The sequence below is a fragment of the Orcinus orca genome, chromosome 14 (assembly GCF_937001465.1).
Source record: "Orcinus orca chromosome 14, mOrcOrc1.1, whole genome shotgun sequence".
NCBI lineage: Eukaryota > Metazoa > Chordata > Mammalia > Artiodactyla > Delphinidae > Orcinus > Orcinus orca.
Genome location: NC_064572.1, coordinates 43,466,781 through 43,482,137, shown reverse-complemented (window position 1 = coordinate 43,482,137; position 15,357 = coordinate 43,466,781). Strand labels below are relative to the sequence as shown.

General features: G+C 41.9%; 1 protein-coding gene across 5 annotated transcripts in view; it reads right to left on the bottom strand.

Annotated features, from left to right (window-relative positions):
- The window catches only part of MAPK8 (mitogen-activated protein kinase 8), a 103,008-nt gene extending 87,969 nt beyond the window's left edge, over window positions 1–15,039 (bottom strand). For 2 of the 5 annotated variants that reach the window (XM_012539387.3, XM_004286494.4), the window contains exon 1: window positions 14,881–15,039. The gene's annotated coding sequence lies outside the window, so the exon portion shown is untranslated. The remainder of the gene's footprint in view (window positions 1–14,880) is intronic. The other 3 variants (XM_012539388.3, XM_004286495.4, XM_033417810.2) reach the window with 2 other exon arrangements.
- Between the last annotated feature and the right edge of the window lie 318 nt (window positions 15,040–15,357).

Here is a 15,357-nt window from a genome sequence, read left to right as displayed (position 1 = left end):
CACCCTGAGAAAAAACTAAAACCACATACAATAGAATTTCAAATAGGGAATTTTATGAGATAAGGCTTCATTATGCTAACAAATTGCTTTCCCTTTTAATGGTGAACTAGGTAATTTAGACCAGCTCTCCTACTGAGAGCAAAGAGAAAAACTGGACAACCCCTTCCCCCAGGCAAAATTAGAAAAACAAAAATAAATACCTCTTTGAAGGCATCACAGTGCTAAAAAGGCAGTAAAAAAAAAAGTATGGAGGCTAACATCGGGGACAGCAAGAAAATCTTCAGAGGTGAGCCAGACACGTGGTGGCCATTTTCTCAAGGGGCATCTGTCCATCCCATAAAGGTGGCTGACAAGCTGAGCTGAACTTTTCACAGATCTACAAGGCTGGCACAGAGCGGGTGTTGAACATTAGAGGTAAGGAACCAACAAAGTATGGGGGTAGGGAAATACGGGGCTGATAACACCCCTGGTTTTATGTTGGGACCCCGAAGGGTAATATCCTAGGATTAAAGAAAAAATAAAATAGACCAGCCTTGGCAGACTCTGGAGTGCCAAGCTCTGAAACATTTTTGTCTCTGGCTGGATTAAGATGATCCTTAAATTACCTCTATAATTTTTTACATATAATGTCTTAATAAAAAGGAGGAGACTAAGACAACATGATAAAAACTTACAATAGGGCTTCCCTGGTGGCACAGTGGTTGAGAGTCCGCCTGCTGATGCAGGGGACGCGGGTTCGTACCCCGGTCCGGGAAGATCCCACATTCCGTGGAGCGGCTGGGCCTGTAAGCCATGGCTGCTTAGCCTGCACGTCCGGAGCCTGTGCTCCGCAATGGGAGAGGCCACAGCAGTGAGAGGCCCGCGTACCGCAAAAAAAAAAAAAAAACTTACAATAGCCTGCAGGAAAACACACAGGATCAAGATAATAAAGTTATCCAATACAGACATGCCTAATATATTAAAATAATTTTTTTTAACTGTGGGCCATGAAAGACTGGCCCTGTACAAAACCCTGCTTGCTAACTTCAAAATTTCAAATCATACTTCATTTCCTAATCCTTAAATTCATCTGATTAATTCTTTAGGAATTCCCACAGTTGTTCTAAACCCTCCTTTGGTCCACATACATCAAAAAAGAACACAATGCCTACTAAAGTAAAAAAAAAATCAGTCTTCCAATCTAAAAGGAATTCATGTGCCCACAGACAGGCCCTCTAACCTGCCCTATTGGTACATTCCCCAAGAGGGGGCACATCCCACTAAACTGCCACCAGAGAGTGAACTGCTGCAGGGAGCCACAAGCTCAAATCAGAGATTTTCAAGCATTTTACATCACAACCCGTTACATATACACCTCTGTATATATCTATATGTAAGTACACTCAACTGAAACACAAATTTCATAAAACAATTCTTAGCTATAGTAAATAAGCAAGACAGGGTGACTGACGTAAGGATAGACATACAGATTAATGGAATAAAACTGAGAGTCCAGAAAAAAAATTTTTTTAAACAAGAATGATAAGACATTAATAAGAAGGCACAGTATAGTTGACCCTTGAACCCCCACCATGCAGTTGAAAATCTAGGTATAACTTTACAGTCAGCTCTTTTTATCCACATCCGCATCCTTGGATTCATCCAACACTGTATCTTGTAGGGTTACATATTTATCGAAAAAATCTACACATAAAGTGGACCAGTGCAGTTCAAACCCATGTTGTTCAAGGGTCAACCGTATTTTCAACAAATAGTGCTGGGACAACTACACATCCATATGCCAAAGAATGAAGTCTGATTCTTTCCTCACATCACATACAATTAACTCAAAATGAATCACAGACATAAGAGCTAAAACTATAAAACTCTTTGAAGAAGACACAGGAGTGATCTTTATTACCTTGAGTTAGGCAGTGGTTTCTAAGATACAACACCAAAAGCACAAGCAACAAAGAAAAAATGTATAAATTGGATTTCAATAAAATTAAAATATTTTATGCTGTAAATGATAACATCAAGAAACTGAAAAGACAACCACCAAAACAGAAGATATTTGTGACTCACCTGTCTGATAAGGAACTTGTATCTAGACTACATAAAGAACACTTACAACTTAATAAAAAGATAAATAACCCAATTTTTAAAATGAGCAAAGGTCTGAATGAACACTTCTCCCAAGATATACAAAGCACATGAAAATATGATCTACATCATTACCCATCAGAGAAATGGGAATCAAAACCAAATGAGATATCATTTCATATCCATTAAGGATGGCCGTATCAAAAGACAGACAATAACAAGCATTAATAGGATGTAGAGAAACTGGAACCTTCATACCTTACTGGTGGGAATGTAAAATGGTGCAGCCACCCTGAAAAACAGTTTGGCAGTTCCTCCAAGTGTTAAACATGGAATTACCCATATGACCAGCAACTCCCATTCTAGTGATATAACCAAGAGGACTGAAAACATACATCACACAGAAACTTGTGCATGAATGTTCACGATAATATTGCTTATTTTATTTAAGTACTATTTTTTAAATTTATTTATTTATTTATTTTACTCTTGGCCACGTCTGGTCTTAGTTGCGGCACATGGGATCTTCATTGCGGCATGTGGGATCTTTTGTTGCAGTGCGCGGGCTTCTCTCTAGTTGTGGCATGTGGGTTTTCTCTCTCTAGTTGTGACACGTGGGCTCCAGGGTGTGTGGTCTCTGTAGTTTGAAGCATGTGGTCTCTCTAGTTGAGGCACGTGGGCTTAGTTGCTCCACAGCATGTGGGATCTTAGTTCTCCGACCAGGGATCGAACCTGTGTCCCCCTGCGTTGGAAGGCAGATTCTTCACCACTGGACCACCAGGGAAGTCCCCATGATAGTATTACTTATTACAGCCAAATGCCCATCAACTGAGGAGAGGATAAATAAAATGTGATATATCTGTACAAAGTAATACTATTAGACTATAGAAAGTAATGAAGTACTGATACATGCTACAAGATGAATGAACCCTGAAAACATTATGCTAAGTGAAATAAGCAGTCACAAAAGACTACATGCTACATAATGTCCAGAATAGGCAAATTTATTATAGAGACAGAAAGCAGAAGATAAGTAGTTACTTGGGACTGGGGCAGGGAGTGTGGGTGTGTACATGTGCACATGCAGGAATGGAAAATGACTGCTAATAAGCATGGAGTTTCTTTCAGGAGCAACAAAAATGTTCTAAAATTAGATTGTGGTGATTGCATTACTTCATGAATATATGAGAAAGACTGTGAACTGCATACTTGAAGTATAGGTGAACTGTAATGACGTGAATGAAATCTCAATAAAGATGTTTAAAAATTCTTATCTTAGTCCCTTATTACTTGTGATACACACTGACATTTTCTATTGCATTTCATTTAAAAATACAACACTAGTTGTGATCTCTTAGATTCCTTCTATGACCCACAAATGGGTCAAGACTGGCAGTTTAAAAAACACCACCACAGAGTCATCTAACAGTTGAACTGATGGCCACCTTCTCCTACCTAGTAGCAGGATTCATACCATCACATCTCACATCCCAGAAAAAGTCCTACTCTTCCTGGTCATCTATTATTCCCCGAACTGTCATTGTCACACTGCTGTGTATATCCTCCATTTTACCCAATTCCTCATCCCCCACCCCCCAAATCCTTTACTGGACCTTCTGAAATTCCTAACTTGTGACCAGCAAACAGCCAATTTATACTACCTTTACTATTCCTTCTCATCATCTACCTTCCCTCCAATTCTCCCATTGATTTAGGACGTCAGCAACTGGTTCATAGTATGTACCCTTACTCCTCTCACCATTTGCTGACTTTACCATTCATGCAGACTGACTGACCCCCTTTAATACTTCAGCCCCTTTAATTCTTTGGTCTCCTCTTTTCCCTCTATTCCACCTCAGCAGCCCATCCCAAGGCTACCCTGGACATTATCATTGCCAGAAACTATTATAACTGTCAAATCTCTATTTCAAGCATCCCACTCTGACCACCACATTCAATCCTTCTAGTTCTCTTGCTTCATCTGACCACTACCCGCAACAATTCTAATTGAAATTTCCAATACATTGATGCTACCACTTCCTTACTATGCATCCTGACTTCACCTCCTTTCTTGTCCATGTTAGATTTCATGATTCATCACCACTCCTCTATAAGCACTCCCTCTAAAAGCCCTCATTTCCCTCTTCCTTTTCATTTAAAAAAAATGTTCTTAATTAAAAAAATGTTATATTGAAGTAGTTAATTTACAATATAATATTAGTTTCAGGTGTACAGCACAGTGACTCAGAATTTTTACAGATCATACTCCATTAAAGGTTATTACAAGACAATGGATATAATTCCCTGTGCTATACAATATATCCTTGTTGCTTACCTATTTTACACATAGTAGTTTTTATCTCTTAAATTCCATACCCCTATCATACCCTTCCTCCCTTCCTTCCCCCTACTGGTAACCACTAATTTGTTTTCTATATCTGTAAGTCTGTTTCTGTTTTGCTATAGACATTCATTTGTTTTCCTTTTTAGATTCCACATATAAGTGATATCATACAGTATTTGACTTCCTCTTTCTGACTTATTTCACTAGCACAATATTCTCTAGGTCCATCCACACTGCTGCAAACGGCAGAATTCCACTCTTTCATACTGACCTAGTTTTATGTGTCAACTTGGCTGGGCTACAGTCCTGTTATTCAATCAAACACTAATCTAAGTGTTGCTGTGAAGGTATTGTAGATGTGGTTAAAGTCCACAGTTGACTTTAAGTTGATTATCCTCAATAATGTTGGTGCACCTCATCCACTAGCTGAAAGGTCTTAAGAGCACAACTGAGGTTTTCCTAAGGAAGACAAAATTTTGCTTCAAGACTGCAGCATCAGCTCCTGTCCAAGGGATTCTTGCCAGCCTGCCCTACAGATTTCTGACTTGTCAGCCCCCATAAATGTGTAAGCAAATGCCTTGAAATTTCTTCATATACACATACATACAATTATATCTCCTATTGATTTCGTTTCTCGAGAGAACTGTGACACCTGCAAAACCTCACTCCAGAGGAATTGAACCATCTGCCTTACCTGTGCTTGTATATAACCACATAAATAATGCTGGGGGGGAGGGTAATCTCAAAACCAGGCTCACTGATATCACTTTAAATTCAAGACTTCTAACCATTAAATGAATAATCAATACTTCTTAGCAAACTAATTCAAAGACTCCCATCCTCCTCTGGCCATACCAATCTCAGTGAGAAAACAGAAACCATGAGAGAAGATGAAAGCCAAGAGGATAAGCCTTCATCTTCCAGCCACCAAATTCCCTTGGAAGAACACACAGCTTTTTTGCATTCCCTCCTATCTGATGGAAGACCTCTCTCTTACAAAGGCCAACCTCTCTATTTGTGCTCTCCATCTCCTTTCCTGCATATTCTCCTTTTTACTAACTGGACCGCATATTTTTCTTACCTACCAAACCACATCTCTGTTCCACTTCATAGACGTATTAGAGAAATAACATTTGCAAATTTTCATATAATCTGGAATTAGGGAAAGACTTGCTAACCATGGCATATAATTTAGAAGTCAGTAAAGACTGGTAAGCTTAACTACTAAGGAAAAAAACCAAAAACAACAGCATGACAAAACCATCATAAGCAAATTTAAAAGGCAAATGGTAAATTGGAAAAAATATTTCCAAAAAATAGCACAGAGCTATTTCCCTATAAAAATAAATCCTACAGGGCTTCCCTGGTGGCACAGTGGTTAAGAATCCACCTGCCAATGTAGCGGACACAGGTTCGAGCCCTGGTCTGGGAAGATCCCACATGCAGCGGAGCAACTAAGCCTGTGTGCCACAACTACTGAGCCTGCACTCTAGAGCCCGCAAGCCACAACTACTGAAGGCCACACGCCTAGAGCCCGTGCTCCGCAACAAGGGAAGCCACTGCATTGAGAAGCCCGCGCACCGCAACGAAGAGTAGTCCCCACTCGCCTCAACTAGAGAAAGCCCACGTGCAGCAACAAAGATCCAACACAGCCAAAAATAAATAAAATTAAAAAAAAAATCCTACAAATCTAAGAGAATGAGTAACAAAGCAATTAAAAAATAGGCAAGGATATAGATAGTTCACAATAAAAATACCAATAGTCCTTAAAAGACGAAAGATGTTTAATCTCACTCATACTGGCAATGAGGAAAGAAGCAGGCATCCTCACACAGGGCTGGTGGAATGTGTAGAAGTGAAACAACCTCTACAGATGGCCCTTCGGTAATATCTATCAAAATTATAAATGCACATACACTCTGACCTAGCAATTCCACTTCTGGAGGTGTATCCCACACATGTCTATACAAGTGTGAAATTATGTATGCACAAGGTAATCCACGGCACCATGGCTTTTGATAGCAAAAGACTGAAAACAACCTAAATGTACCTCAAAAAAGGACTACCTAAATATATGTTACACCTGTAACCTGTATGATGTACGATGACCTGTATGATATATGATGACCTGTATGGCCTGTATGATGGTGTTACTGACTGAATTTTTGAATCTTCCCCAAATTCTTACGTTGAAGCCCTAACCGCTAGGTAATAACCTAGGTAATCAGGTTTACAAGGTCAATCAATCAGGTCATGAGGATGGGGCCCCCATAATGGGATTAGTGTTGTAAAACGAGGAAGAGAGAGTAGAGCACTCCTTCTTCATGTGAGGACACAGTGAGAAGGTGACATCTGAAAGCCAGGAAGAGTCCTCACCAGGAACCAAAGCTCTTGGCACCTTGATCTTGAACTTCCCAGCCTCTAGAACTGTGAGAAATAAATGTCAGTTCTTTAAACCACCCAGTCTATGGTATTTTGTTATAGCAGCCCAAGCTAAGAAAAATGGTATACCATGAAGGTGTTAAAAAAAAAAAAGGATAAGCATGATGTTTATGTACTGATAGGACTAATAAGAAATCACCTATAAGCTAGACAGTTAAGTTAAAAACAAAAGGTGAAGGGTATGTGCATGGTATGCATCTTACATAAAAAATGGGGGAGGCAGAGGACGTATATATGTAAGATACATAATCCCTCACTGGCAATTCCGAAATCCATAAACCTCTGAGAAATACAAGCTTCTTGTAAGTTTAGTACAAACCTATTTGGTGTCAAGCCTGACCAAAAATTCCATAAGACTATTTATAATTTTTATTTATCCTTACTGTACTATTTATGCTTTCAATTCAGAAATATTAATGTGTTTGATTATGGGATGCTACACTACCTCCCACTAGGGATTTTGGATAATATACCAGACATACTGTATTACCTTTTCACAGTCCTCCCTCACCGCCCCCCCCCAAAAAAAAACCCCAAACCTTAATTCTGAAATACATCTGGACCAAAGGTTTTGGAAAGGAATTATATACCTGTATATTTATCTGCACACACATAAACGATCTTTGGAAGGATTCACAGGAGACCTAACACTGTTTCCACGCAAGGGAATGGGGTGGCTGGGCTGCACACGGTGGAAAGGAAACTTTTTACTGTATATCTACTTAAATCTTTGGAATTCTGAATCAAAGTGATTATACTACTTAGTCAAAAGATAAATAAAATGTAAATAAACTAAAATCACTAAGACTTCTAAATTCTCAACAGTAACAGACAAAGCCAGATGCTTTGGTTTTTGTTTTGACTGAAAAGTGACCCTGAAGTCACAGGGAGATCTATACAGTGGTGGTTTTCCTTTGTCTCACTTTTGGTTGACCCAAATGGCATTTGAGAGGGAATCACCCTCTCAGGAGCAAGGCAGGGAATGGTGGGTTTCCACTCTCATTAATAGCTTTTAGGAAATAGCAATCTCCTGATGTTTTTGATGCCTCATGCCAAGCAAGGCAGGTGTGCTTGACTGTTTTTCTTTTCTAGTGTCCCCAGAAATATGATGGGGCTCAGGTCTCCCAGCAACAGGAAGCAGTGAAGCCCACACTTCTCAATATCAGAGAAAGGCTTAAGAAAGTACTCCTACCATAAATCTGGGCTTCCCTGCTGGCGCAGTGGTTGAGAGTTCGCCTGCCGTTGCAGGGGACACGGGTTCGTGCCCCAGTGCAGGAAGATCCCACATGCCGCGGAGCGGCTGGGCCTGTGCGCCATGGCCGCTGAGCCTGTGCGTCCGGAGCCTGTGCTCCACAACGGGAGAGGCCACAACACTGAGAGGCCCGCGCACCGCAAAAAAAAAAAAAAAAAAAAAGAAAGAAAGTACTCCTACCATAAATCTAACCTTCAGTCTTCAGAGCTTCAATACAGTTGAGTTGGAGGACTCCAGTTAACATTTGACTAGCATCTTTTCTACTCCCTATCTTCATACTTTTCATTTACTTATTTTGATGTCCTGTTGTGTTCCAAAATGGATGAGGTGACTATAAGGTTTGCCTTTTCTTCTGACTTAGATTTTGACTAATCTGTACCACACTCTCAACTTTAACCAGAAATCAAGAGAGAAGACATCTCGCTTTTTGTGGTTTATCTAGTCAGTATATTTGAAAAGGCAGGGCTAGAGATGTATGGTTCAAAAGTCCCCAAATGCCCCAACATCCAGCTCTCAGGCCTGATGCCTAAGAAATTCCCAATGAAATGCCTAACAATACTTTCTTGTATTAGGACATAAATGGCACTTATGTTTGTTCTTGTCTCCCGTCAAGTTATACTCATTGAACATAGAGACTGACTTCGACTTCCTGTGGCCCCTACATCACTTAATACCTGGTTTGGTATAGAGTGGCTTCTCAATAAATGTTGCCTGTGCAAACCCAGCATCATCTCATAGTTGCTGCCTGCAAGAAGGAGCAAGAAATTTGATGTATCAATATAACCACAGAAATACTACACAGAAAACTGAGAAAAACATAGAAAAGAAAGATAATATTTCCAGATGCTACTTAATAACCTCTAAAAAATGGTTAATGAACTGTTGTGGTTACCCAATCTCCACAAATCTGCAATTTTCACACAGAGTCAAAGATTTCAGTAAGATTAAATTTAAAAGATGGGGCTTCCCTGGTGGCGCAGTGGTTGAGAGTCTGCCTGCCGATGCAGGGGACACGGGTTCGTGCCCCGGTCCGGGAAGATCCCACATGCCGCAGACCGGCTGGGCCCGTGAGCTATGGCCGCTGAGCCTGCGCGTCCGGAACCTGTGCTCCGCAACAGGAGAGGCCACAACAGTGAGAGGCCCGCGTACCGCAAAAAAAAAAAAAAAAAATTTAAAAGATGAACAGTGTTCATAGCTCCTGGATTCCCATTCCTTTAGAGATCTGTCAAAATAAACCTACGAAAGCTTAAGCAATTCTCTGCAGTGGGAGAGGTAAACGTGGCAAAACTTTGTGTTAGAGAATGTGGCAAATTTTCCCTTTAATATTCCTTTGGGAACATTTCCAAATTTTAAGGCAGAGAGGATTACTGATCCAAATGTTAAATCATTTCAGTCAATTCAGATTAGATGACACAATCAAATTTTAAAAGACCCCCAGAGATGCAGAGGGGAAAAAAAACTGGTATATTCTGGAGAATTTGAATGTATACTGTACATCAAATTGGTTTTAAATTTACTTGGCATTTTGCATTTGTTCCAAGTTAAAAATAATTAGTGATAATAATAGCTAAAATTTCCTTAATACTTAAATCTAGTGTTCCAGGTACTGTAGCTGCAGTACCTAATTTAATCCTCATAGCCCTATGAGACTATGTGCTATTATTATTTTCATTTGACAGATAATAAAACAGGCTGAAAGATGTTACAAAACCTGAACTAGCCTACTCCATACAGTTAATTAAATTTGGAGCATGGATTGTAACTCAGGGCTGACTCTATAACCTCCATGCTAGCAGCCACTATTAAGTTTGGGCACCTTAACTTTCTAAAGAATTGGCAGATTTTAACCAAACCTGATGCATTTACAAAGGGTAAGAGGAGACGGAGGCATATATTTACACTATATTTGCTGTACTGTCATACAACCCAACACCCTGAAAAAGAATGGCAGTTAATAAGTTCTCTAAAAGGCCTTATACACATACACACCCACATATAATTTTAAAAATTGAATTTCAATAAAATTTAGCCTGCCCAGAGACTTGGGGTAGGCTTGTGTTCATTTGTGAAAAGCCCTCTCATAATCTTTTAAAAGAACATAAATTCACTGTTTAGATATGCCTTAAGTTTATCCCTGACCATAAGCTTAAGGCTAATAAACTTTCACATTTTCACACTTTCACATTTTCCACTAAGTCTCTGAAAGCACGAAGTCTCATTAGTAACCATGGTGCTGTGGAATGAGTACAAGCTTTTTATTTGATTTTTAAGAATAGATATTACAGAAAATATTTGATTCAATAATTTTCTCTGTTTCTGTTTCCTTTTGTAATCACGAAGGTCTAACTGTCATTGCTATTCTTTTTTTTTTTTTTTTTACGGTACGCGGGCCTCTCACCGTTGTAGCCTCTCCCATTGCGGAGCACAGGCTCCGGACGCGCAGGCTCAGCGGCCATGGCTCACGGGCCCAGCCACTCCGCGGCATGTGGGATCTTCCCGGACTGGGGCACGAACCCGTGTCCCTTGCATCAGCAGGCAAACTCTCAACCACTGCGCCACCAGGGAAGCCCTCATTGCTATTCTTGACATGGCATTCTGGTATCACCCAAGAAGGACTCTTTTTGTCCGCATATATTTTCTGAAGAACCACCTATCTGAGGAACAACCCTTCTATTAAAAAAAAAAAAAGAGTTCCAACAGCCTCAGTTTACACTTCTAGCCACTTGTCCACAACTCTAGAGCTTGCTGATGACAAAGTCCAGATGACAGAACTGAGAAGTGAACCTAGGTCTGATTCCTGGACAGGTCTATTTCCACCTACTTCCCTGATTGATAGGATAGCTTATTTTAATGCTCCTGTCACCTTTTACGTAGTAAAGTTTATTGACTCAGAACTCATTTCTGAAATCAAAACTCAAGTTAATCTGCATTAGAGCAAGAAGACAGAGCTGTAAATGTTCATGTAAAGAACTCATGACTAAAACAATAAGCTTCATAGCTCACAGATATAGGCAAATGACATCTATCTAAAGTTATGTAGCTATAATGACTTCCTTGAACTACATGAATCAGAAAAGACTACTATCCATACCACTGACTTGACCAGAGACCTCTAGAGAGCTGGCATCTAAGTATCAGACATTATTTTATACACATGCGACAAAGCATCTCAATTATCTAGATGACTCAAATATGTCAAAACTCAACTCACTGACAAAGACATGAAGAATCGGGCATCTATTAAACAAGCTCTTAATTGCCACTAGGAAGTTTGTGACTAGTCATGTAATAAATTACTTCAAGTTGTTTCACTGAGCATTGAGTATCATCACAAGGTTATTTCCATAATATTAGGTATTGAGCAAACAGTTAAGATTATAACTTCATTAATTTTGGTAGAATTCATTCTTAAACTAATTTCTTTCCAACTGGCCTTTCTCTCAGGATATAAAGGAATACGAAGGACATAGTTTCCTACTCTGCCAGGACACTTAAAGGGAGCCCTTTTCAAATTCATTACTGGAATATACTTACTAACAGAATCAGTGCTATCTCTTCCTTTAAAGCTAATGTAGAGTGAGATGGGGAGTGACTGCTAATAAGTATGGGGTTTACTGAAAAAGCTGTTATTTTTTTAAAACCAACAGAATTTATAAAACAAAGCAAAAAAAAAAACTATGGTTTGACACATGTATAGCCTGACAGTGAGGATTTGTATCAGTAACCCTTACTGGAATCTGACATAGGTAAAGCAGTAAAGTTTAGTATCTCAAGACTTTCATCCCTTATCTTAACAAAGTACCATTTTATTTCTTTATTTGTACTCTAAATCAGAGAATAATAAGCTCATCTCAAATTCTTTCATAACCAAAGCAAATGCTAAAACGTATTAAGTGGGAAAGAGATATAATATAGATAAATTAATATTATTTTGAGTTTTAGGCCCATATGCCTCACCAATAGTATTAGTACAAGGAAGAATTTAAAATTAAACATTTCTAATAAAACTTAAAAAAAAAAAAACTTTTAGGCAACGTGTTTCCTTTGTTCTAACTTATCCACTTAAAAAGGAGTATTCAGGGCTTCCCTGGTGGCACAGTGGTTGAGAATCTGCCTGCTAATGCAGGGGACACGGGTTCGTGCCCTGGTCTGGGAGGATCCCACATGCCGCGGAGCAACTAAGCCCGTGAGCCACAACTACTGAGCCTGCGCGTCTGGAGCCTGTGCTCCGCAACAAGAGAGGCCGCTCTCTAGTAGGTCTGTGTCTTTATTCCTGTCTTACCCCTAGGTTCTTCATGACATTTTTTTTTCTTAAATTCCATATATATGTGTTAGCATACGGTATTTGTCTTTCTCTTTCTGATTTACTTCTCTCTGTATGACAGACTCTAGGTCTATCCACCTCATTACAAATAGCTCAACGGACTTGAGGATATGGGGAGGGGGAAGGGTGAGCTGTGACAAAGCAAGAGAGAGGCATGGACATATAAACACTACCAAACGTAAGGTAGATAGCTAGTGGGAAGCAGCCGCATGGCACAGGGAGATCAGCTCGGTGCTTTGTGACCACCTAGAGGGGTGGGATAGGGAGGGTGGGAGGGAGGGAGACGCAAGAGGGAAGAGATATGGGAACATATGTATAACTGATTCACTTTGTTATAAGCAGAAACTAACACACCATTGTAAAGCAATTATACCCCAATAAAGATGTTAAAAAAAATAAAGTACGATCAACACACACAAAAAAAAAAAGCAAGAAAGGACGCGATAGAGAGTGGCCCCCGCTTGCCACAACTAGAGAAAGCCCTCGCACAGAAACGAAGACCCAACACAGCAAAAATAAATAAATTAATAAACTCCTACCCCCAACATCTTAAAAAATAAATAAATAAATAAAAATAAAAAGGAGTACTCAGAAACTTTTCAAGTAATATTCACAAAAGGATAAATGCAATCATTTTAGACCCTGTTGAAATATCACTCTGTGTGTGTCTGTGTGTGCATACATATCACACACAGACACACACACATACTAAAAAAATATTTTAGACAAGGTTTAATTTTAGGATAGCCAATCGTTTAGAAGTGATAGGAAAAAAAACATTAATACTGAAGTGATTCAAAAGCCCCTACTGTCGGGACAGATAATATATATGAACTGATCATTTAGCCATCTGGAAGTGACAGTTTGCAGGAGGCTTCCAAAACTTTACAGAGAACATTAAACATTTTTTGTTAAGGCTTCAGTTTAGATATTATCGATTATAAAGAGCTTTTCATCAATCTGATTTTTATTGAACACGTACTATATTCCAGGCTAGGTGCTAGAGACACAGATGCAAGACAGGTCTGTCCTCAAGGAAGGCACATTTTGATTGCCTGCTTATGTCAGATACAGCACTAAACATGTTAACTGACAGCATATGACCTCCTAGGCTTAACCCACAGCAGGGGATTCTGAAGTAAACGTTACAAGTGACTGTAAGGAAATACATAAAAGCTGTTGTACATTTAGACCAAATCTAACTCTACTTCCTAACATGTATAACATTACGCTAGAAGTTCCAGATATACTAGTAAAAAATAGTAAAATGACCCAAAGTATTAACTATACCTTCTTTAACACATATCACTTATACAATCGTCTCATTTAAAGGTACATCTATTATATTTCAGTCAAAGTACCTTCTTCCATTAAAGGATATTTCTCTTTACCCTCAAACTCTCATCTGGGTACAACACTGAACAGTTGCTGAATGAATGAATGAAATAAACAGATGTTCTAATTACCAAGGAAGTACTTGCTAGATGCTTATCTCAAAACACAATGGACTGACAGACCAGAATTCTACTGTAAAGATCACTGAATTGCAGAGGCAAAAATAGTAACCACTGGACATTGTCTGTTACCATGCAGTCAACGCGTTAAATTCACAGTAAATATATGACGGGAAACTTTCAGAAATTAAAATGAAAAGTGTTCATCACAGTACTTTAAAACAGATTTGGCTCCCATCGAAGGACTGGGAACTCAAGTCCAAGACAAAGAGAAGGGAGGGTGGGGTGAAAAAGTCAAAAGGTCACCACCGAATGACCCTCAAGAGAAATGCGCGCTGACCACTGAAGCTCGCGCCGAGCTTGACGGACACCTCCTGCCCAAGCTACGGGCCCGGGCTCTTCCTCGCAGCCCGGAGCTGAAGGCCACCCCAGCCTCTTTCGCCGCCGCCGCCTGCGTTCGCCCAGAATATCAGCACAAAGAAACCACCGAGAAACAAAACACTGTCCCCGTGGGCGCCGGGCAGGCGTCGGGACCGGGCCACCGGAGCGCTCTCTGCGGCTGCCCGCCGCCGGAGGAGGTAGCCGGGGCGGAGCGGGCCGCCTAGGCGCCTCCGTCCGGACCTTCGTCGAAGTGTTTCAGAACTTGCCACCCACCTCCGCTCCATTTTCCCCTCCCGACGTGGACGCGGGACCCGCGCTCCGCGCGAGGAGGGCGCGCGAGGACCCACGGGCGGAGCTGGGGCGGGGGTCGGCCGGGACGCGCCTGGGTCCAGCAGCCCCACGCCCACTGGCCGGCCCCCGCCACCCCAGCTGCTATTGTTCCCGCGCCGCCCCCGCCGGCCGCGCGCCCCCCGCCCGCCGCGCGCTCCCGCCCCCACTCCCGGGAGGGGGTCAAGGCTGAGGAGAGGCGGTGGCGGGAGCACAATAACAAACACGGCGGGGCCGCCGGCCGCCCCGGCCCTGCGGCACTGACCGCACTCACCCGGCAGCGCAACGAATGGCGACAGGAAAGCCCGGCGGCGGGAACCGGCGCCGTCTTGGAGGTCGCCGTGGCCGTTACCCAGCGCTGCTCGCGGCTCCACGCTCCGGGCCGCGTCGTCCGGCCTCGGCCCCTCCGCTGAGTAACAGGGACGCGGGCCGTCACCGCGCACGCCCGCTCACGTCATCGCGCAGGGCCCCGCCTCCGCGCTTCGCGAGAGCCCCCACGGGGCGGAGCAGCCCCGGGGCCCGGATTTCGGGGGCGGAGCCCGAAGCCCAGGGGCGGGGCTACTGCAGGGGGCCGGGAGGACTTGCGGAGGTCACCTGGAGGTGGAGCTGCGGGGAGAGCCTTCGAGAGCGTCTGAGAGCAGATTGTGAGGGGCGTGGCGGGAAGATGGAGGGGGTGGAGACTTGCTCCTGGCACGTGGCGGCGTGTGGCCTGAGCCCCCGGCATCTGTACGGGGGCAGTACCCTAGTCCCA